The 19,124-nt window shown below is 48.6% G+C and overlaps 15 non-coding genes across 15 annotated transcripts; all 15 read right to left on the minus strand.

The window, feature by feature from the left end:
* Positions 1-369: 369 nt before the first annotated feature.
* LOC126214557 (5S ribosomal RNA) lies at positions 370-488 on the minus strand. Its single transcript, XR_007542005.1, has one exon. It is a non-coding gene; the product is annotated as a 5S ribosomal RNA (ribosomal RNA).
* Positions 489-1,677: 1,189 nt separating this feature from the next.
* LOC126214559 (5S ribosomal RNA) lies at positions 1,678-1,796 on the minus strand. Its single transcript, XR_007542006.1, has one exon. It is a non-coding gene; the product is annotated as a 5S ribosomal RNA (ribosomal RNA).
* Positions 1,797-2,981: 1,185 nt separating this feature from the next.
* Positions 2,982-3,100, minus strand: LOC126214560 (5S ribosomal RNA). Its single transcript, XR_007542007.1, has one exon. It is a non-coding gene; the product is annotated as a 5S ribosomal RNA (ribosomal RNA).
* A 1,188-nt stretch (positions 3,101-4,288) lies between these two features.
* On the minus strand, positions 4,289-4,407 carry LOC126214561 (5S ribosomal RNA). The gene has a single exon (XR_007542008.1). It is a non-coding gene; the product is annotated as a 5S ribosomal RNA (ribosomal RNA).
* A 1,185-nt stretch (positions 4,408-5,592) lies between these two features.
* On the minus strand, positions 5,593-5,711 carry LOC126214563 (5S ribosomal RNA). Its single transcript, XR_007542010.1, has one exon. It is a non-coding gene; the product is annotated as a 5S ribosomal RNA (ribosomal RNA).
* A 1,185-nt stretch (positions 5,712-6,896) lies between these two features.
* On the minus strand, positions 6,897-7,015 carry LOC126214564 (5S ribosomal RNA). The gene has a single exon (XR_007542011.1). It is a non-coding gene; the product is annotated as a 5S ribosomal RNA (ribosomal RNA).
* Positions 7,016-8,200: 1,185 nt separating this feature from the next.
* Positions 8,201-8,319, minus strand: LOC126214565 (5S ribosomal RNA). The gene has a single exon (XR_007542012.1). It is a non-coding gene; the product is annotated as a 5S ribosomal RNA (ribosomal RNA).
* Positions 8,320-9,504: 1,185 nt separating this feature from the next.
* LOC126214566 (5S ribosomal RNA) lies at positions 9,505-9,623 on the minus strand. Its single transcript, XR_007542013.1, has one exon. It is a non-coding gene; the product is annotated as a 5S ribosomal RNA (ribosomal RNA).
* Positions 9,624-10,810: 1,187 nt separating this feature from the next.
* Positions 10,811-10,929, minus strand: LOC126214567 (5S ribosomal RNA). The gene has a single exon (XR_007542014.1). It is a non-coding gene; the product is annotated as a 5S ribosomal RNA (ribosomal RNA).
* Positions 10,930-12,115: 1,186 nt separating this feature from the next.
* Positions 12,116-12,234, minus strand: LOC126214570 (5S ribosomal RNA). The gene has a single exon (XR_007542016.1). It is a non-coding gene; the product is annotated as a 5S ribosomal RNA (ribosomal RNA).
* Positions 12,235-13,421: 1,187 nt separating this feature from the next.
* LOC126214571 (5S ribosomal RNA) lies at positions 13,422-13,540 on the minus strand. Its single transcript, XR_007542017.1, has one exon. It is a non-coding gene; the product is annotated as a 5S ribosomal RNA (ribosomal RNA).
* A 1,186-nt stretch (positions 13,541-14,726) lies between these two features.
* Positions 14,727-14,845, minus strand: LOC126214572 (5S ribosomal RNA). The gene has a single exon (XR_007542018.1). It is a non-coding gene; the product is annotated as a 5S ribosomal RNA (ribosomal RNA).
* A 1,187-nt stretch (positions 14,846-16,032) lies between these two features.
* On the minus strand, positions 16,033-16,151 carry LOC126214573 (5S ribosomal RNA). The gene has a single exon (XR_007542019.1). It is a non-coding gene; the product is annotated as a 5S ribosomal RNA (ribosomal RNA).
* Positions 16,152-17,338: 1,187 nt separating this feature from the next.
* LOC126214574 (5S ribosomal RNA) lies at positions 17,339-17,457 on the minus strand. Its single transcript, XR_007542020.1, has one exon. It is a non-coding gene; the product is annotated as a 5S ribosomal RNA (ribosomal RNA).
* A 1,188-nt stretch (positions 17,458-18,645) lies between these two features.
* Positions 18,646-18,764, minus strand: LOC126214576 (5S ribosomal RNA). The gene has a single exon (XR_007542022.1). It is a non-coding gene; the product is annotated as a 5S ribosomal RNA (ribosomal RNA).
* Between the last annotated feature and the right edge of the window lie 360 nt (positions 18,765-19,124).

The raw sequence follows: 19,124 nt of genomic DNA on the forward strand, positions 1-19,124 counted from the left end.
ATGCAGGGGAGCCAAAAGTACCATTTTTATTGGCTCATATTTATTTTATTTTATTTTATTTTTGTTTTCGCACCATTACAGTAGTTTAAAATGCTTAAGGAAACGTCTTTGTCACAACAGAAGGGTAGTATGGCAAGAGGGCTGGCAGGAGTAGCGACATAAAAAGGAAAAAAAAGGAAGGGGAGCCAACAGCACCTTTTTTTCTTTTTTTTAATTTATTTTTTATTTATTTATTTTTTCATTTTTTTTTGTTTTTTGCTTTTTTGTTTTTTTTCCTTTTTTTATTTTTTATTTTTTTTTAACAGAAGGGTAGTATGGCGAGAGGGCTGGCAGGAGTAGCGACATAAAAAGGAAAAAAAAAGAAGGGAGAGCCAACAGCACCCGATGTTCCCAGGCGGTCACCCATCCAAGTACTAACCGGGCCCGATGTTGCTTAACTTCGGTGATCGGACGAGAACCGGTGTATTTAACATGGTATGGCCGTTGGCACACGTATACTGTAGGCGCACGGCAGAATTCGCATTCGGCTCTCCTCCCAACACACAAAATGTTAGTTTTCGGCCGCATTTGACGAAAGCACCTCCTTCCGCAGCAGCGAGTTCCTCGAGGACGGCGCGGAGTGCGCGCCCGACGTCCCAGCAGAACGATTGCCCAATTGGCGGGCGCGCCGTCGCGTGTGTGAGACGCGCAGCTGCTCGTTGCACCTCCTGTCATTCGCTTGTCGCGTGCAACCTTCGACACACGCGGAAGGCGCATCTCGTCCCTGGTGTCCAGCGGGGGGCTGGCGCGCGGCCGACCGGCGTATGGTCTGTGCGGGGTGTGGCAGTGTCGTGCTGGAGGGCGCCACTGGTAGCGATGTGAGCTTCCTCGCCTCACACCGGGTGTTTGCGTAGTTGGCAGTGCATTCGCACCTTTCCTATCCCTGTCCCCGTCCCGACTTGGCCCGACTTTGCTCGACTGCCGCTCGCTGCCGCTCGGGTCGTGGTCCATATGACGGCGCAAGCACGACAAACGTCTGCGGGACTAGACGACGCGACTAAAGAAAAAATTTATGATTACAAATCAAATTTGGAACTTTACGGTGCAGCACAACAATAGGCGCTGACGCATTTCAGGGCAGATTCGTGCTGTTTTATCGTTTTCAAAGACTTCCCGGCAAACTTCGTTAGCACATTCTCCCTCAAACTGAGTTAATTACCGCATTATCGTACCGTTGCATTAGTTTAAAATGCTTAAGAAAGCATCTTTGTCATGACAGAAAGGTAGTATGAAACGACTGCTGGCAGGATAGCGACTTAAAAAGCAAAAATGCAGGGGAGCCAAAAGTACCATTTTTATTGGCTCATATTTATTTTATTTTATTTTATTTTTGTTTTCGCACCATTACAGTAGTTTAAAATGCTTAAGGAAACGTCTTTGTCACAACAGAAGGGTAGTATGGCAAGAGGGCTGGCAGGAGTAGCGACATAAAAAGGAAAAAAAAGGAAGGGGAGCCAACAGCACCTTTTTTTCTTTTTTTTAATTTATTTTTTATTTATTTATTTTTTCATTTTTTTTTGTTTTTTGCTTTTTTGTTTTTTTTCCTTTTTTTATTTTTTATTTTTTTTTAACAGAAGGGTAGTATGGCGAGAGGGCTGGCAGGAGTAGCGACATAAAAAGGAAAAAAAAAGAAGGGAGAGCCAACAGCACCCGATGTTCCCAGGCGGTCACCCATCCAAGTACTAACCGGGCCCGATGTTGCTTAACTTCGGTGATCGGACGAGAACCGGTGTATTTAACATGGTATGGCCGTTGGCACACGTATACTGTAGGCGCACGGCAGAATTCGCATTCGGCTCTCCTCCCAACACACAAAATGTTAGTTTTCGGCCGCATTTGACGAAAGCACCTCCTTCCGCAGCAGCGAGTTCCTCGAGGACGGCGCGGAGTGCGCGCCCGACGTCCCAGCAGAACGATTGCCCAATTGGCGGGCGCGCCGTCGCGTGTGTGAGACGCGCAGCTGCTCGTTGCACCTCCTGTCATTCGCTTGTCGCGTGCAACCTTCGACACACGCGGAAGGCGCATCTCGTCCCTGGTGTCCAGCGGGGGGCTGGCGCGCGGCCGACCGGCGTATGGTCTGTGCGGGGTGTGGCAGTGTCGTGCTGGAGGGCGCCACTGGTAGCGATGTGAGCTTCCTCGCCTCACACCGGGTGTTTGCGTAGTTGGCAGTGCATTCGCACCTTTCCTATCCCTGTCCCCGTCCCGACTTGGCCCGACTTTGCTCGACTGCCGCTCGCTGCCGCTCGGGTCGTGGTCCATATGACGGCGCAAGCACGACAAACGTCTGCGGGACTAGACGACGCGACTAAAGAAAAAATTTATGATTACAAATCAAATTTGGAACTTTACGGTGCAGCACAACAATAGGCGCTGACGCATTTCAGGGCAGATTCGTGCTGTTTTATCGTTTTCAAAGACTTCCCGGCAAACTTCGTTAGCACATTCTCCCTCAAACTGAGTTAATTACCGCATTATCGTACCGTTGCATTAGTTTAAAATGCTTAAGAAAGCATCTTTGTCATGACAGAAAGGTAGTATGAAACGACTGCTGGCAGGATAGCGACTTAAAAAGCAAAAATGCAGGGGAGCCAAAAGTACCATTTTTATTGGCTCATATTTATTTTATTTTATTTTATTTTTGTTTTCGCACCATTACAGTAGTTTAAAATGCTTAAGGAAACGTCTTTGTCACAACAGAAGGGTAGTATGGCAAGAGGGCTGGCAGGAGTAGCGACATAAAAAGGAAAAAAAGGAAGGGGAGCCAACAGCACCTTTTTTTCTTTTTTTTAATTTATTTTTTATTTATTTATTTTTTCATTTTTTTGTTTTTTGCTTTTTTGTTTTTTTTCCTTTTTTTATTTTTTATTTTTTTTAACAGAAGGGTAGTATGGCGAGAGGGCTGGCAGGAGTAGCGACATAAAAAGGAAAAAAAAAGAAGGGAGAGCCAACAGCACCCGATGTTCCCAGGCGGTCACCCATCCAAGTACTAACCGGGCCCGATGTTGCTTAACTTCGGTGATCGGACGAGAACCGGTGTATTTAACATGGTATGGCCGTTGGCACACGTATACTGTAGGCGCACGGCAGAATTCGCATTCGGCTCTCCTCCCAACACACAAAATGTTAGTTTTCGGCCGCATTTGACGAAAGCACCTCCTTCCGCAGCAGCGAGTTCCTCGAGGACGGCGCGGAGTGCGCGCCCGACGTCCCAGCAGAACGATTGCCCAATTGGCGGGCGCGCCGTCGCGTGTGTGAGACGCGCAGCTGCTCGTTGCACCTCCTGTCATTCGCTTGTCGCGTGCAACCTTCGACACACGCGGAAGGCGCATCTCGTCCCTGGTGTCCAGCGGGGGGCTGGCGCGCGGCCGACCGGCGTATGGTCTGTGCGGGGTGTGGCAGTGTCGTGCTGGAGGGCGCCACTGGTAGCGATGTGAGCTTCCTCGCCTCACACCGGGTGTTTGCGTAGTTGGCAGTGCATTCGCACCTTTCCTATCCCTGTCCCCGTCCCGACTTGGCCCGACTTTGCTCGACTGCCGCTCGCTGCCGCTCGGGTCGTGGTCCATATGACGGCGCAAGCACGACAAACGTCTGCGGGACTAGACGACGCGACTAAAGAAAAAATTTATGATTACAAATCAAATTTGGAACTTTACGGTGCAGCACAACAATAGGCGCTGACGCATTTCAGGGCAGATTCGTGCTGTTTTATCGTTTTCAAAGACTTCCCGGCAAACTTCGTTAGCACATTCTCCCTCAAACTGAGTTAATTACCGCATTATCGTACCGTTGCATTAGTTTAAAATGCTTAAGAAAGCATCTTTGTCATGACAGAAAGGTAGTATGAAACGACTGCTGGCAGGATAGCGACTTAAAAAGCAAAAATGCAGGGGAGCCAAAAGTACCATTTTTATTGGCTCATATTTATTTTATTTTATTTTATTTTTGTTTTCGCACCATTACAGTAGTTTAAAATGCTTAAGGAAACGTCTTTGTCACAACAGAAGGGTAGTATGGCAAGAGGGCTGGCAGGAGTAGCGACATAAAAAGGAAAAAAAAGGAAGGGGAGCCAACAGCACCTTTTTTTCTTTTTTTTAATTTATTTTTTATTTATTTATTTTTTCATTTTTTTTGTTTCTTGCTTTTTTGTTTTTTTTCCTTTTTTTATTTTTTATTTTTTTTTAACAGAAGGGTAGTATGGCGAGAGGGCTGGCAGGAGTAGCGACATAAAAAGGAAAAAAAAAGAAGGGAGAGCCAACAGCACCCGATGTTCCCAGGCGGTCACCCATCCAAGTACTAACCGGGCCCGATGTTGCTTAACTTCGGTGATCGGACGAGAACCGGTGTATTTAACATGGTATGGCCGTTGGCACACGTATACTGTAGGCGCACGGCAGAATTCGCATTCGGCTCTCCTCCCAACACACAAAATGTTAGTTTTCGGCCGCATTTGACGAAAGCACCTCCTTCCGCAGCAGCGAGTTCCTCGAGGACGGCGCGGAGTGCGCGCCCGACGTCCCAGCAGAACGATTGCCCAATTGGCGGGCGCGCCGTCGCGTGTGTGAGACGCGCAGCTGCTCGTTGCACCTCCTGTCATTCGCTTGTCGCGTGCAACCTTCGACACACGCGGAAGGCGCATCTCGTCCCTGGTGTCCAGCGGGGGGCTGGCGCGCGGCCGACCGGCGTATGGTCTGTGCGGGGTGTGGCAGTGTCGTGCTGGAGGGCGCCACTGGTAGCGATGTGAGCTTCCTCGCCTCACACCGGGTGTTTGCGTAGTTGGCAGTGCATTCGCACCTTTCCTATCCCTGTCCCCGTCCCGACTTGGCCCGACTTTGCTCGACTGCCGCTCGCTGCCGCTCGGGTCGTGGTCCATATGACGGCGCAAGCACGACAAACGACTGCGGGACTAGACGACGCGACTAAAGAAAAAATTTATGATTACAAATCAAATTTGGAACTTTACGGTGCAGCACAACAATAGGCGCTGACGCATTTCAGGGCAGATTCGTGCTGTTTTATCGTTTTCAAAGACTTCCCGGCAAACTTCGTTAGCACATTCTCCCTCAAACTGAGTTAATTACCGCATTATCGTACCGTTGCATTAGTTTAAAATGCTTAAGAAAGCATCTTTGTCATGACAGAAAGGTAGTATGAAACGACTGCTGGCAGGATAGCGACTTAAAAAGCAAAAATGCAGGGGAGCCAAAAGTACCATTTTTATTGGCTCATATTTATTTTATTTTATTTTATTTTTGTTTTCGCACCATTACAGTAGTTTAAAATGCTTAAGGAAACGTCTTTGTCACAACAGAAGGGTAGTATGGCAAGAGGGCTGGCAGGAGTAGCGACATAAAAAGGAAAAAAAGGAAGGGGAGCCAACAGCACCTTTTTTTCTTTTTTTTAATTTATTTTTTATTTATTTATTTTTTCATTTTTTTGTTTTTTGCTTTTTTGTTTTTTTTCCTTTTTTTATTTTTTATTTTTTTTAACAGAAGGGTAGTATGGCGAGAGGGCTGGCAGGAGTAGCGACATAAAAAGGAAAAAAAAAGAAGGGAGAGCCAACAGCACCCGATGTTCCCAGGCGGTCACCCATCCAAGTACTAACCGGGCCCGATGTTGCTTAACTTCGGTGATCGGACGAGAACCGGTGTATTTAACATGGTATGGCCGTTGGCACACGTATACTGTAGGCGCACGGCAGAATTCGCATTCGGCTCTCCTCCCAACACACAAAATGTTAGTTTTCGGCCGCATTTGACGAAAGCACCTCCTTCCGCAGCAGCGAGTTCCTCGAGGACGGCGCGGAGTGCGCGCCCGACGTCCCAGCAGAACGATTGCCCAATTGGCGGGCGCGCCGTCGCGTGTGTGAGACGCGCAGCTGCTCGTTGCACCTCCTGTCATTCGCTTGTCGCGTGCAACCTTCGACACACGCGGAAGGCGCATCTCGTCCCTGGTGTCCAGCGGGGGGCTGGCGCGCGGCCGACCGGCGTATGGTCTGTGCGGGGTGTGGCAGTGTCGTGCTGGAGGGCGCCACTGGTAGCGATGTGAGCTTCCTCGCCTCACACCGGGTGTTTGCGTAGTTGGCAGTGCATTCGCACCTTTCCTATCCCTGTCCCCGTCCCGACTTGGCCCGACTTTGCTCGACTGCCGCTCGCTGCCGCTCGGGTCGTGGTCCATATGACGGCGCAAGCACGACAAACGTCTGCGGGACTAGACGACGCGACTAAAGAAAAAATTTATGATTACAAATCAAATTTGGAACTTTACGGTGCAGCACAACAATAGGCGCTGACGCATTTCAGGGCAGATTCGTGCTGTTTTATCGTTTTCAAAGACTTCCCGGCAAACTTCGTTAGCACATTCTCCCTCAAACTGAGTTAATTACCGCATTATCGTACCGTTGCATTAGTTTAAAATGCTTAAGAAAGCATCTTTGTCATGACAGAAAGGTAGTATGAAACGACTGCTGGCAGGATAGCGACTTAAAAAGCAAAAATGCAGGGGAGCCAAAAGTACCATTTTTATTGGCTCATATTTATTTTATTTTATTTTATTTTTGTTTTCGCACCATTACAGTAGTTTAAAATGCTTAAGGAAACGTCTTTGTCACAACAGAAGGGTAGTATGGCAAGAGGGCTGGCAGGAGTAGCGACATAAAAAGGAAAAAAAGGAAGGGGAGCCAACAGCACCTTTTTTTCTTTTTTTTAATTTATTTTTTATTTATTTATTTTTTCATTTTTTTGTTTTTTGCTTTTTTGTTTTTTTTCCTTTTTTTATTTTTTATTTTTTTTAACAGAAGGGTAGTATGGCGAGAGGGCTGGCAGGAGTAGCGACATAAAAAGGAAAAAAAAAGAAGGGAGAGCCAACAGCACCCGATGTTCCCAGGCGGTCACCCATCCAAGTACTAACCGGGCCCGATGTTGCTTAACTTCGGTGATCGGACGAGAACCGGTGTATTTAACATGGTATGGCCGTTGGCACACGTATACTGTAGGCGCACGGCAGAATTCGCATTCGGCTCTCCTCCCAACACACAAAATGTTAGTTTTCGGCCGCATTTGACGAAAGCACCTCCTTCCGCAGCAGCGAGTTCCTCGAGGACGGCGCGGAGTGCGCGCCCGACGTCCCAGCAGAACGATTGCCCAATTGGCGGGCGCGCCGTCGCGTGTGTGAGACGCGCAGCTGCTCGTTGCACCTCCTGTCATTCGCTTGTCGCGTGCAACCTTCGACACACGCGGAAGGCGCATCTCGTCCCTGGTGTCCAGCGGGGGGCTGGCGCGCGGCCGACCGGCGTATGGTCTGTGCGGGGTGTGGCAGTGTCGTGCTGGAGGGCGCCACTGGTAGCGATGTGAGCTTCCTCGCCTCACACCGGGTGTTTGCGTAGTTGGCAGTGCATTCGCACCTTTCCTATCCCTGTCCCCGTCCCGACTTGGCCCGACTTTGCTCGACTGCCGCTCGCTGCCGCTCGGGTCGTGGTCCATATGACGGCGCAAGCACGACAAACGTCTGCGGGACTAGACGACGCGACTAAAGAAAAAATTTATGATTACAAATCAAATTTGGAACTTTACGGTGCAGCACAACAATAGGCGCTGACGCATTTCAGGGCAGATTCGTGCTGTTTTATCGTTTTCAAAGACTTCCCGGCAAACTTCGTTAGCACATTCTCCCTCAAACTGAGTTAATTACCGCATTATCGTACCGTTGCATTAGTTTAAAATGCTTAAGAAAGCATCTTTGTCATGACAGAAAGGTAGTATGAAACGACTGCTGGCAGGATAGCGACTTAAAAAGCAAAAATGCAGGGGAGCCAAAAGTACCATTTTTATTGGCTCATATTTATTTTATTTTATTTTATTTTTGTTTTCGCACCATTACAGTAGTTTAAAATGCTTAAGGAAACGTCTTTGTCACAACAGAAGGGTAGTATGGCAAGAGGGCTGGCAGGAGTAGCGACATAAAAAGGAAAAAAAGGAAGGGGAGCCAACAGCACCTTTTTTTCTTTTTTTTAATTTATTTTTTATTTATTTATTTTTTCATTTTTTTGTTTTTTGCTTTTTTGTTTTTTTTCCTTTTTTTATTTTTTATTTTTTTTAACAGAAGGGTAGTATGGCGAGAGGGCTGGCAGGAGTAGCGACATAAAAAGGAAAAAAAAAGAAGGGAGAGCCAACAGCACCCGATGTTCCCAGGCGGTCACCCATCCAAGTACTAACCGGGCCCGATGTTGCTTAACTTCGGTGATCGGACGAGAACCGGTGTATTTAACATGGTATGGCCGTTGGCACACGTATACTGTAGGCGCACGGCAGAATTCGCATTCGGCTCTCCTCCCAACACACAAAATGTTAGTTTTCGGCCGCATTTGACGAAAGCACCTCCTTCCGCAGCAGCGAGTTCCTCGAGGACGGCGCGGAGTGCGCGCCCGACGTCCCAGCAGAACGATTGCCCAATTGGCGGGCGCGCCGTCGCGTGTGTGAGACGCGCAGCTGCTCGTTGCACCTCCTGTCATTCGCTTGTCGCGTGCAACCTTCGACACACGCGGAAGGCGCATCTCGTCCCTGGTGTCCAGCGGGGGGCTGGCGCGCGGCCGACCGGCGTATGGTCTGTGCGGGGTGTGGCAGTGTCGTGCTGGAGGGCGCCACTGGTAGCGATGTGAGCTTCCTCGCCTCACACCGGGTGTTTGCGTAGTTGGCAGTGCATTCGCACCTTTCCTATCCCTGTCCCCGTCCCGACTTGGCCCGACTTTGCTCGACTGCCGCTCGCTGCCGCTCGGGTCGTGGTCCATATGACGGCGCAAGCACGACAAACGTCTGCGGGACTAGACGACGCGACTAAAGAAAAAATTTATGATTACAAATCAAATTTGGAACTTTACGGTGCAGCACAACAATAGGCGCTGACGCATTTCAGGGCAGATTCGTGCTGTTTTATCGTTTTCAAAGACTTCCCGGCAAACTTCGTTAGCACATTCTCCCTCAAACTGAGTTAATTACCGCATTATCGTACCGTTGCATTAGTTTAAAATGCTTAAGAAAGCATCTTTGTCATGACAGAAAGGTAGTATGAAACGACTGCTGGCAGGATAGCGACTTAAAAAGCAAAAATGCAGGGGAGCCAAAAGTACCATTTTTATTGGCTCATATTTATTTTATTTTATTTTATTTTTGTTTTCGCACCATTACAGTAGTTTAAAATGCTTAAGGAAACGTCTTTGTCACAACAGAAGGGTAGTATGGCAAGAGGGCTGGCAGGAGTAGCGACATAAAAAGGAAAAAAAGGAAGGGGAGCCAACAGCACCTTTTTTTCTTTTTTTTAATTTATTTTTTATTTATTTATTTTTTCATTTTTTTGTTTTTTGCTTTTTTGTTTTTTTTCCTTTTTTTATTTTTTATTTTTTTTAACAGAAGGGTAGTATGGCGAGAGGGCTGGCAGGAGTAGCGACATAAAAAGGAAAAAAAAAGAAGGGAGAGCCAACAGCACCCGATGTTCCCAGGCGGTCACCCATCCAAGTACTAACCGGGCCCGATGTTGCTTAACTTCGGTGATCGGACGAGAACCGGTGTATTTAACATGGTATGGCCGTTGGCACACGTATACTGTAGGCGCACGGCAGAATTCGCATTCGGCTCTCCTCCCAACACACAAAATGTTAGTTTTCGGCCGCATTTGACGAAAGCACCTCCTTCCGCAGCAGCGAGTTCCTCGAGGACGGCGCGGAGTGCGCGCCCGACGTCCCAGCAGAACGATTGCCCAATTGGCGGGCGCGCCGTCGCGTGTGTGAGACGCGCAGCTGCTCGTTGCACCTCCTGTCATTCGCTTGTCGCGTGCAACCTTCGACACACGCGGAAGGCGCATCTCGTCCCTGGTGTCCAGCGGGGGGCTGGCGCGCGGCCGACCGGCGTATGGTCTGTGCGGGGTGTGGCAGTGTCGTGCTGGAGGGCGCCACTGGTAGCGATGTGAGCTTCCTCGCCTCACACCGGGTGTTTGCGTAGTTGGCAGTGCATTCGCACCTTTCCTATCCCTGTCCCCGTCCCGACTTGGCCCGACTTTGCTCGACTGCCGCTCGCTGCCGCTCGGGTCGTGGTCCATATGACGGCGCAAGCACGACAAACGTCTGCGGGACTAGACGACGCGACTAAAGAAAAAATTTATGATTACAAATCAAATTTGGAACTTTACGGTGCAGCACAACAATAGGCGCTGACGCATTTCAGGGCAGATTCGTGCTGTTTTATCGTTTTCAAAGACTTCCCGGCAAACTTCGTTAGCACATTCTCCCTCAAACTGAGTTAATTACCGCATTATCGTACCGTTGCATTAGTTTAAAATGCTTAAGAAAGCATCTTTGTCATGACAGAAAGGTAGTATGAAACGACTGCTGGCAGGATAGCGACTTAAAAAGCAAAAATGCAGGGGAGCCAAAAGTACCATTTTTATTGGCTCATATTTATTTTATTTTATTTTATTTTTGTTTTCGCACCATTACAGTAGTTTAAAATGCTTAAGGAAACGTCTTTGTCACAACAGAAGGGTAGTATGGCAAGAGGGCTGGCAGGAGTAGCGACATAAAAAGGAAAAAAAAGGAAGGGGAGCCAACAGCACCTTTTTTTCTTTTTTTTAATTTATTTTTTATTTATTTATTTTTTCATTTTTTTTGTTTTTTGCTTTTTTGTTTTTTTTCCTTTTTTTATTTTTTATTTTTTTTAACAGAAGGGTAGTATGGCGAGAGGGCTGGCAGGAGTAGCGACATAAAAAGGAAAAAAAAAGAAGGGAGAGCCAACAGCACCCGATGTTCCCAGGCGGTCACCCATCCAAGTACTAACCGGGCCCGATGTTGCTTAACTTCGGTGATCGGACGAGAACCGGTGTATTTAACATGGTATGGCCGTTGGCACACGTATACTGTAGGCGCACGGCAGAATTCGCATTCGGCTCTCCTCCCAACACACAAAATGTTAGTTTTCGGCCGCATTTGACGAAAGCACCTCCTTCCGCAGCAGCGAGTTCCTCGAGGACGGCGCGGAGTGCGCGCCCGACGTCCCAGCAGAACGATTGCCCAATTGGCGGGCGCGCCGTCGCGTGTGTGAGACGCGCAGCTGCTCGTTGCACCTCCTGTCATTCGCTTGTCGCGTGCAACCTTCGACACACGCGGAAGGCGCATCTCGTCCCTGGTGTCCAGCGGGGGGCTGGCGCGCGGCCGACCGGCGTATGGTCTGTGCGGGGTGTGGCAGTGTCGTGCTGGAGGGCGCCACTGGTAGCGATGTGAGCTTCCTCGCCTCACACCGGGTGTTTGCGTAGTTGGCAGTGCATTCGCACCTTTCCTATCCCTGTCCCCGTCCCGACTTGGCCCGACTTTGCTCGACTGCCGCTCGCTGCCGCTCGGGTCGTGGTCCATATGACGGCGCAAGCACGACAAACGTCTGCGGGACTAGACGACGCGACTAAAGAAAAAATTTATGATTACAAATCAAATTTGGAACTTTACGGTGCAGCACAACAATAGGCGCTGACGCATTTCAGGGCAGATTCGTGCTGTTTTATCGTTGTCAAAGACTTCCCGGCAAACTTCGTTAGCACATTCTCCCTCAAACTGAGTTAATTACCGCATTATCGTACCGTTGCATTAGTTTAAAATGCTTAAGAAAGCATCTTTGTCATGACAGAAAGGTAGTATGAAACGACTGCTGGCAGGATAGCGACTTAAAAAGCAAAAATGCAGGGGAGCCAAAAGTACCATTTTTATTGGCTCATATTTATTTTATTTTATTTTATTTTTGTTTTCGCACCATTACAGTAGTTTAAAATGCTTAAGGAAACGTCTTTGTCACAACAGAAGGGTAGTATGGCAAGAGGGCTGGCAGGAGTAGCGACATAAAAAGGAAAAAAAAGGAAGGGGAGCCAACAGCACCTTTTTTTCTTTTTTTTAATTTATTTTTTATTTATTTATTTTTTCATTTTTTTGTTTTTTGCTTTTTTGTTTTTTTTCCTTTTTTTATTTTTTATTTTTTTTAACAGAAGGGTAGTATGGCGAGAGGGCTGGCAGGAGTAGCGACATAAAAAGGAAAAAAAAAGAAGGGAGAGCCAACAGCACCCGATGTTCCCAGGCGGTCACCCATCCAAGTACTAACCGGGCCCGATGTTGCTTAACTTCGGTGATCGGACGAGAACCGGTGTATTTAACATGGTATGGCCGTTGGCACACGTATACTGTAGGCGCACGGCAGAATTCGCATTCGGCTCTCCTCCCAACACACAAAATGTTAGTTTTCGGCCGCATTTGACGAAAGCACCTCCTTCCGCAGCAGCGAGTTCCTCGAGGACGGCGCGGAGTGCGCGCCCGACGTCCCAGCAGAACGATTGCCCAATTGGCGGGCGCGCCGTCGCGTGTGTGAGACGCGCAGCTGCTCGTTGCACCTCCTGTCATTCGCTTGTCGCGTGCAACCTTCGACACACGCGGAAGGCGCATCTCGTCCCTGGTGTCCAGCGGGGGGCTGGCGCGCGGCCGACCGGCGTATGGTCTGTGCGGGGTGTGGCAGTGTCGTGCTGGAGGGCGCCACTGGTAGCGATGTGAGCTTCCTCGCCTCACACCGGGTGTTTGCGTAGTTGGCAGTGCATTCGCACCTTTCCTATCCCTGTCCCCGTCCCGACTTGGCCCGACTTTGCTCGACTGCCGCTCGCTGCCGCTCGGGTCGTGGTCCATATGACGGCGCAAGCACGACAAACGTCTGCGGGACTAGACGACGCGACTAAAGAAAAAATTTATGATTACAAATCAAATTTGGAACTTTACGGTGCAGCACAACAATAGGCGCTGACGCATTTCAGGGCAGATTCGTGCTGTTTTATCGTTTTCAAAGACTTCCCGGCAAACTTCGTTAGCACATTCTCCCTCAAACTGAGTTAATTACCGCATTATCGTACCGTTGCATTAGTTTAAAATGCTTAAGAAAGCATCTTTGTCATGACAGAAAGGTAGTATGAAACGACTGCTGGCAGGATAGCGACTTAAAAAGCAAAAATGCAGGGGAGCCAAAAGTACCATTTTTATTGGCTCATATTTATTTTATTTTATTTTATTTTTGTTTTCGCACCATTACAGTAGTTTAAAATGCTTAAGGAAACGTCTTTGTCACAACAGAAGGGTAGTATGGCAAGAGGGCTGGCAGGAGTAGCGACATAAAAAGGAAAAAAAAGGAAGGGGAGCCAACAGCACCTTTTTTTCTTTTTTTTAATTTATTTTTTATTTATTTATTTTTTCATTTTTTTTGTTTTTTGCTTTTTTGTTTTTTTTCCTTTTTTTATTTTTTATTTTTTTTAACAGAAGGGTAGTATGGCGAGAGGGCTGGCAGGAGTAGCGACATAAAAAGGAAAAAAAAAGAAGGGAGAGCCAACAGCACCCGATGTTCCCAGGCGGTCACCCATCCAAGTACTAACCGGGCCCGATGTTGCTTAACTTCGGTGATCGGACGAGAACCGGTGTATTTAACATGGTATGGCCGTTGGCACACGTATACTGTAGGCGCACGGCAGAATTCGCATTCGGCTCTCCTCCCAACACACAAAATGTTAGTTTTCGGCCGCATTTGACGAAAGCACCTCCTTCCGCAGCAGCGAGTTCCTCGAGGACGGCGCGGAGTGCGCGCCCGACGTCCCAGCAGAACGATTGCCCAATTGGCGGGCGCGCCGTCGCGTGTGTGAGACGCGCAGCTGCTCGTTGCACCTCCTGTCATTCGCTTGTCGCGTGCAACCTTCGACACACGCGGAAGGCGCATCTCGTCCCTGGTGTCCAGCGGGGGGCTGGCGCGCGGCCGACCGGCGTATGGTCTGTGCGGGGTGTGGCAGTGTCGTGCTGGAGGGCGCCACTGGTAGCGATGTGAGCTTCCTCGCCTCACACCGGGTGTTTGCGTAGTTGGCAGTGCATTCGCACCTTTCCTATCCCTGTCCCCGTCCCGACTTGGCCCGACTTTGCTCGACTGCCGCTCGCTGCCGCTCGGGTCGTGGTCCATATGACGGCGCAAGCACGACAAACGTCTGCGGGACTAGACGACGCGACTAAAGAAAAAATTTATGATTACAAATCAAATTTGGAACTTTACGGTGCAGCACAACAATAGGCGCTGACGCATTTCAGGGCAGATTCGTGCTGTTTTATCGTTTTCAAAGACTTCCCGGCAAACTTCGTTAGCACATTCTCCCTCAAACTGAGTTAATTACCGCATTATCGTACCGTTGCATTAGTTTAAAATGCTTAAGAAAGCATCTTTGTCATGACAGAAAGGTAGTATGAAACGACTGCTGGCAGGATAGCGACTTAAAAAGCAAAAATGCAGGGGAGCCAAAAGTACCATTTTTATTGGCTCATATTTATTTTATTTTATTTTATTTTTGTTTTCGCACCATTACAGTAGTTTAAAATGCTTAAGGAAACGTCTTTGTCACAACAGAAGGGTAGTATGGCAAGAGGGCTGGCAGGAGTAGCGACATAAAAAGGAAAAAAAAGGAAGGGGAGCCAACAGCACCTTTTTTTCTTTTTTTTAATTTATTTTTTATTTATTTATTTTTTCATTTTTTTGTTTTTTGCTTTTTTGTTTTTTTTCCTTTTTTTATTTTTTATTTTTTTTAACAGAAGGGTAGTATGGCGAGAGGGCTGGCAGGAGTAGCGACATAAAAAGGAAAAAAAAAGAAGGGAGAGCCAACAGCACCCGATGTTCCCAGGCGGTCACCCATCCAAGTACTAACCGGGCCCGATGTTGCTTAACTTCGGTGATCGGACGAGAACCGGTGTATTTAACATGGTATGGCCGTTGGCACACGTATACTGTAGGCGCACGGCAGAATTCGCATTCGGCTCTCCTCCCAACACACAAAATGTTAGTTTTCGGCCGCATTTGACGAAAGCACCTCCTTCCGCAGCAGCGAGTTCCTCGAGGACGGCGCGGAGTGCGCGCCCGACGTCCCAGCAGAACGATTGCCCAATTGGCGGGCGCGCCGTCGCGTGTGTGAGACGCGCAGCTGCTCGTTGCACCTCCTGTCATTCGCTTGTCGCGTGCAACCTTCGACACACGCGGAAGGCGCATCTCGTCCCTGGTGTCCAGCGGGGGGCTGGCGCGCGGCCGACCGGCGTATGGTCTGTGCGGGGTGTGGCAGTGTCGTGCTGGAGGGCGCCACTGGTAGCGATGTGAGCTTCCTCGCCTCACACCGGGTGTTTGCGTAGTTGGCAGTGCATTCGCACCTTTCCTATCCCTGTCCCCGTCCCGACTTGGCCCGACTTTGCTCGACTGCCGCTCGCTGCCGCTCGGGTCGTGGTCCATATGACGGCGCAAGCACGACAAACGTCTGCGGGACTAGACGACGCGACTAAAGAAAAAATTTATGATTACAAATCAAATTTGGAACTTTACGGTGCAGCACAACAATAGGCGCTGACGCATTTCAGGGCAGATTCGTGCTGTTTTATCGTTTTCAAAGACTTCCCGGCAAACTTCGTTAGCACATTCTCCCTCAAACTGAGTTAATTACCGCATTATCGTACCGTTGCATTAGTTTAAAATGCTTAAGAAAGCATCTTTGTCATGACAGAAAGGTAGTATGAAACGACTGCTGGCAGGATAGCGACTTAAAAAGCAAAAATGCAGGGGAGCCAAAAGTACCATTTTTATTGGCTCATATTTATTTTATTTTATTTTATTTTTGTTTTCGCACCATTACAGTAGTTTAAAATGCTTAAGGAAACGTCTTTGTCACAACAGAAGGGTAGTATGGCAAGAGGGCTGGCAGGAGTAGCGACATAAAAAGGAAAAAAAAGGAAGGGGAGCCAACAGCACCTTTTTTTCTTTTTTTTAATTTATTTTTTATTTATTTATTTTTTCATTTTTTTTGTTTTTTGCTTTTTTGTTTTTTTTCCTTTTTTTATTTTTTATTTTTTTTAACAGAAGGGTAGTATGGCGAGAGGGCTGGCAGGAGTAGCGACATAAAAAGGAAAAAAAAAGAAGGGAGAGCCAACAGCACCCGATGTTCCCAGGCGGTCACCCATCCAAGTACTAACCGGGCCCGATGTTGCTTAACTTCGGTGATCGGACGAGAACCGGTGTATTTAACATGGTATGGCCGTTGGCACACGTATACTGTAGGCGCACGGCAGAATTCGCATTCGGCTCTCCTCCCAACACACAAAATGTTAGTTTTCGGCCGCATTTGACGAAAGCACCTCCTTCCGCAGCAGCGAGTTCCTCGAGGACGGCGCGGAGTGCGCGCCCGACGTCCCAGCAGAACGATTGCCCAATTGGCGGGCGCGCCGTCGCGTGTGTGAGACGCGCAGCTGCTCGTTGCACCTCCTGTCATTCGCTTGTCGCGTGCAACCTTCGACACACGCGGAAGGCGCATCTCGTCCCTGGTGTCCAGCGGGGGGCTGGCGCGCGGCCGACCGGCGTATGGTCTGTGCGGGGTGTGGCAGTGTCGTGCTGGAGGGCGCCACTGGTAGCGATGTGAGCTTCCTCGCCTCACACCGGGTGTTTGCGTAGTTGGCAGTGCATTCGCACCTTTCCTATCCCTGTCCCCGTCCCGACTTGGCCCGACTTTGCTCGACTGCCGCTCGCTGCCGCTCGGGTCGTGGTCCATATGACGGCGCAAGCACGACAAACGTCTGCGGGACTAGACGACGCGACTAAAGAAAAAATTTATGATTACAAATCAAATTTGGAACTTTACGGTGCAGCACAACAATAGGCGCTGACGCATTTCAGGGCAGATTCGTGCTGTTTTATCGTTTTCAAAGACTTCCCGGCAAACTTCGTTAGCACATTCTCCCTCAAACTGAGTTAATTACCGCATTATCGTACCGTTGCATTAGTTTAAAATGCTTAAGAAAGCATCTTTGTCATGACAGAAAGGTAGTATGAAACGACTGCTGGCAGGATAGCGACTTAAAAAGCAAAAATGCAGGGGAGCCAAAAGTACCATTTTTATTGGCTCATATTTATTTTATTTTATTTTATTTTTGTTTTCGCACCATTACAGTAGTTTAAAATGCTTAAGGAAACGTCTTTGTCACAACAGAAGGGTAGTATGGCAAGAGGGCTGGCAGGAGTAGCGACATAAAAAGGAAAAAAAAGGAAGGGGAGCCAACAGCACCTTTTTTTCTTTTTTTTAATTTATTTTTTATTTATTTATTTTTTCATTTTTTTTGTTTTTTGCTTTTTTGTTTTTTTTCCTTTTTTTATTTTTTATTTTTTTTAACAGAAGGGTAGTATGGCGAGAGGGCTGGCAGGAGTAGCGACATAAAAAGGAAAAAAAAAGAAGGGAGAGCCAACAGCACCCGATGTTCCCAGGCGGTCACCCATCCAAGTACTAACCGGGCCCGATGTTGCTTAACTTCGGTGATCGGACGAGAACCGGTGTATTTAACATGGTATGGCCGTTGGCACACGTATACTGTAGGCGCACGGCAGAATTCGCATTCGGCTCTCCTCCCAACACACAAAATGTTAGTTTTCGGCCGCATTTGACGAAAGCACCTCCTTCCGCAGCAGCGAGTTCCTCGAGGACGGCGCGGAGTGCGCGCCCGACGTCCCAGCAGAACGATTGCCCAATTGGCGGGCGCGCCGTCGCGTGTGTGAGACGCGCAGCTGCTCGTTGCACCTCCTGTCATTCGCTTGTCGCGTGCAACCTTCGACACACGCGGAAGGCGCATCTCGTCCCTGGTGTCCAGCGGGGGGCTGGCGCGCGGCCGACCGGCGTATGGTCTGTGCGGGGTGTGGCAGTGTCGTGCTGGAGGGCGCCACTGGTAGCGATGTGAGCTTCCTCGCCTCACACCGGGTGTTTGCGTAGTTGGCAGTGCATTCGCACCTTTCCTATCCCTGTCCCCGTCCCGACTTGGCCCGACTTTGCTCGACTGCCGCTCGCTGCCGCTCGGGTCGTGGTCCATATGACGGCGCAAGCACGACAAACGTCTGCGGGACTAGACGACGCGACTAAAGAAAAAATTTATGATTACAAATCAAATTTGGAACTTTACGGTGCAGCACAACAATAGGCGCTGACGCATTTCAGGGCAGATTCGTGCTGTTTTATCGTTTTCAAAGACTTCCCGGCAAACTTCGTTAGCACATTCTCCCTCAAACTGAGTTAATTACCGCATTATCGTACCGTTGCATTAGTTTAAAATGCTTAAGAAAGCATCTTTGTCATGACAGAAAGGTAGTATGAAACGACTGCTGGCAGGATAGCGACTTAAAAAGCAAAAATGCAGGGGAGCCAAAAGTACCATTTTTATTGGCTCATATTTATTTTATTTTATTTTATTTTTGTTTTCGCACCATTACAGTAGTTTAAAATGCTTAAGGAAACGTCTTTGTCACAACAGAAGGGTAGTATGGCAAGAGGGCTGGCAGGAGTAGCGACATAAAAAGGAAAAAAAAGGAAGGGGAGCCAACAGCACCTTTTTTTCTTTTTTTTAATTTATTTTTTATTTATTTATTTTTTCATTTTTTTTGTTTTTTGCTTTTTTGTTTTTTTTCCTTTTTTTATTTTTTATTTTTTTTTAACAGAAGGGTAGTATGGCGAGAGGGCTGGCAGGAGTAGCGACATAAAAAGGAAAAAAAAAGAAGGGAGAGCCAACAGCACCCGATGTTCCCAGGCGGTCACCCATCCAAGTACTAACCGGGCCCGATGTTGCTTAACTTCGGTGATCGGACGAGAACCGGTGTATTTAACATGGTATGGCCGTTGGCACACGTATACTGTAGGCGCACGGCAGAATTCGCATTCGGCTCTCCTCCCAACACACAAAATGTTAGTTTTCGGCCGCATTTGACGAAAGCACCTCCTTCCGCAGCAGCGAGTTCCTCGAGGACGGCGCGGAGTGCGCGCCCGACGTCCCAGCAGAACGATTGCCCAATTGGCGGGCGCGCCGTCGCGTGTGTGAGACGCGCAGCTGCTCGTTGCACCTCCTGTCATTCGCTTGTCGCGTGCAACCTTCGACACACGCGGAAGGCGCATCTCGTCCCTGGTGTCCAGCGGGGGGCTGGCGCGCGGCCGACCGGCGTATGGTCTGTGCGGGGTGTGGCAGTGTCGTGCTGGAGGGCGCCACT

Source organism: Schistocerca nitens, chromosome 11, assembly GCF_023898315.1.
Source record: "Schistocerca nitens isolate TAMUIC-IGC-003100 chromosome 11, iqSchNite1.1, whole genome shotgun sequence".
Lineage (NCBI taxonomy): Eukaryota > Metazoa > Arthropoda > Insecta > Orthoptera > Acrididae > Schistocerca > Schistocerca nitens.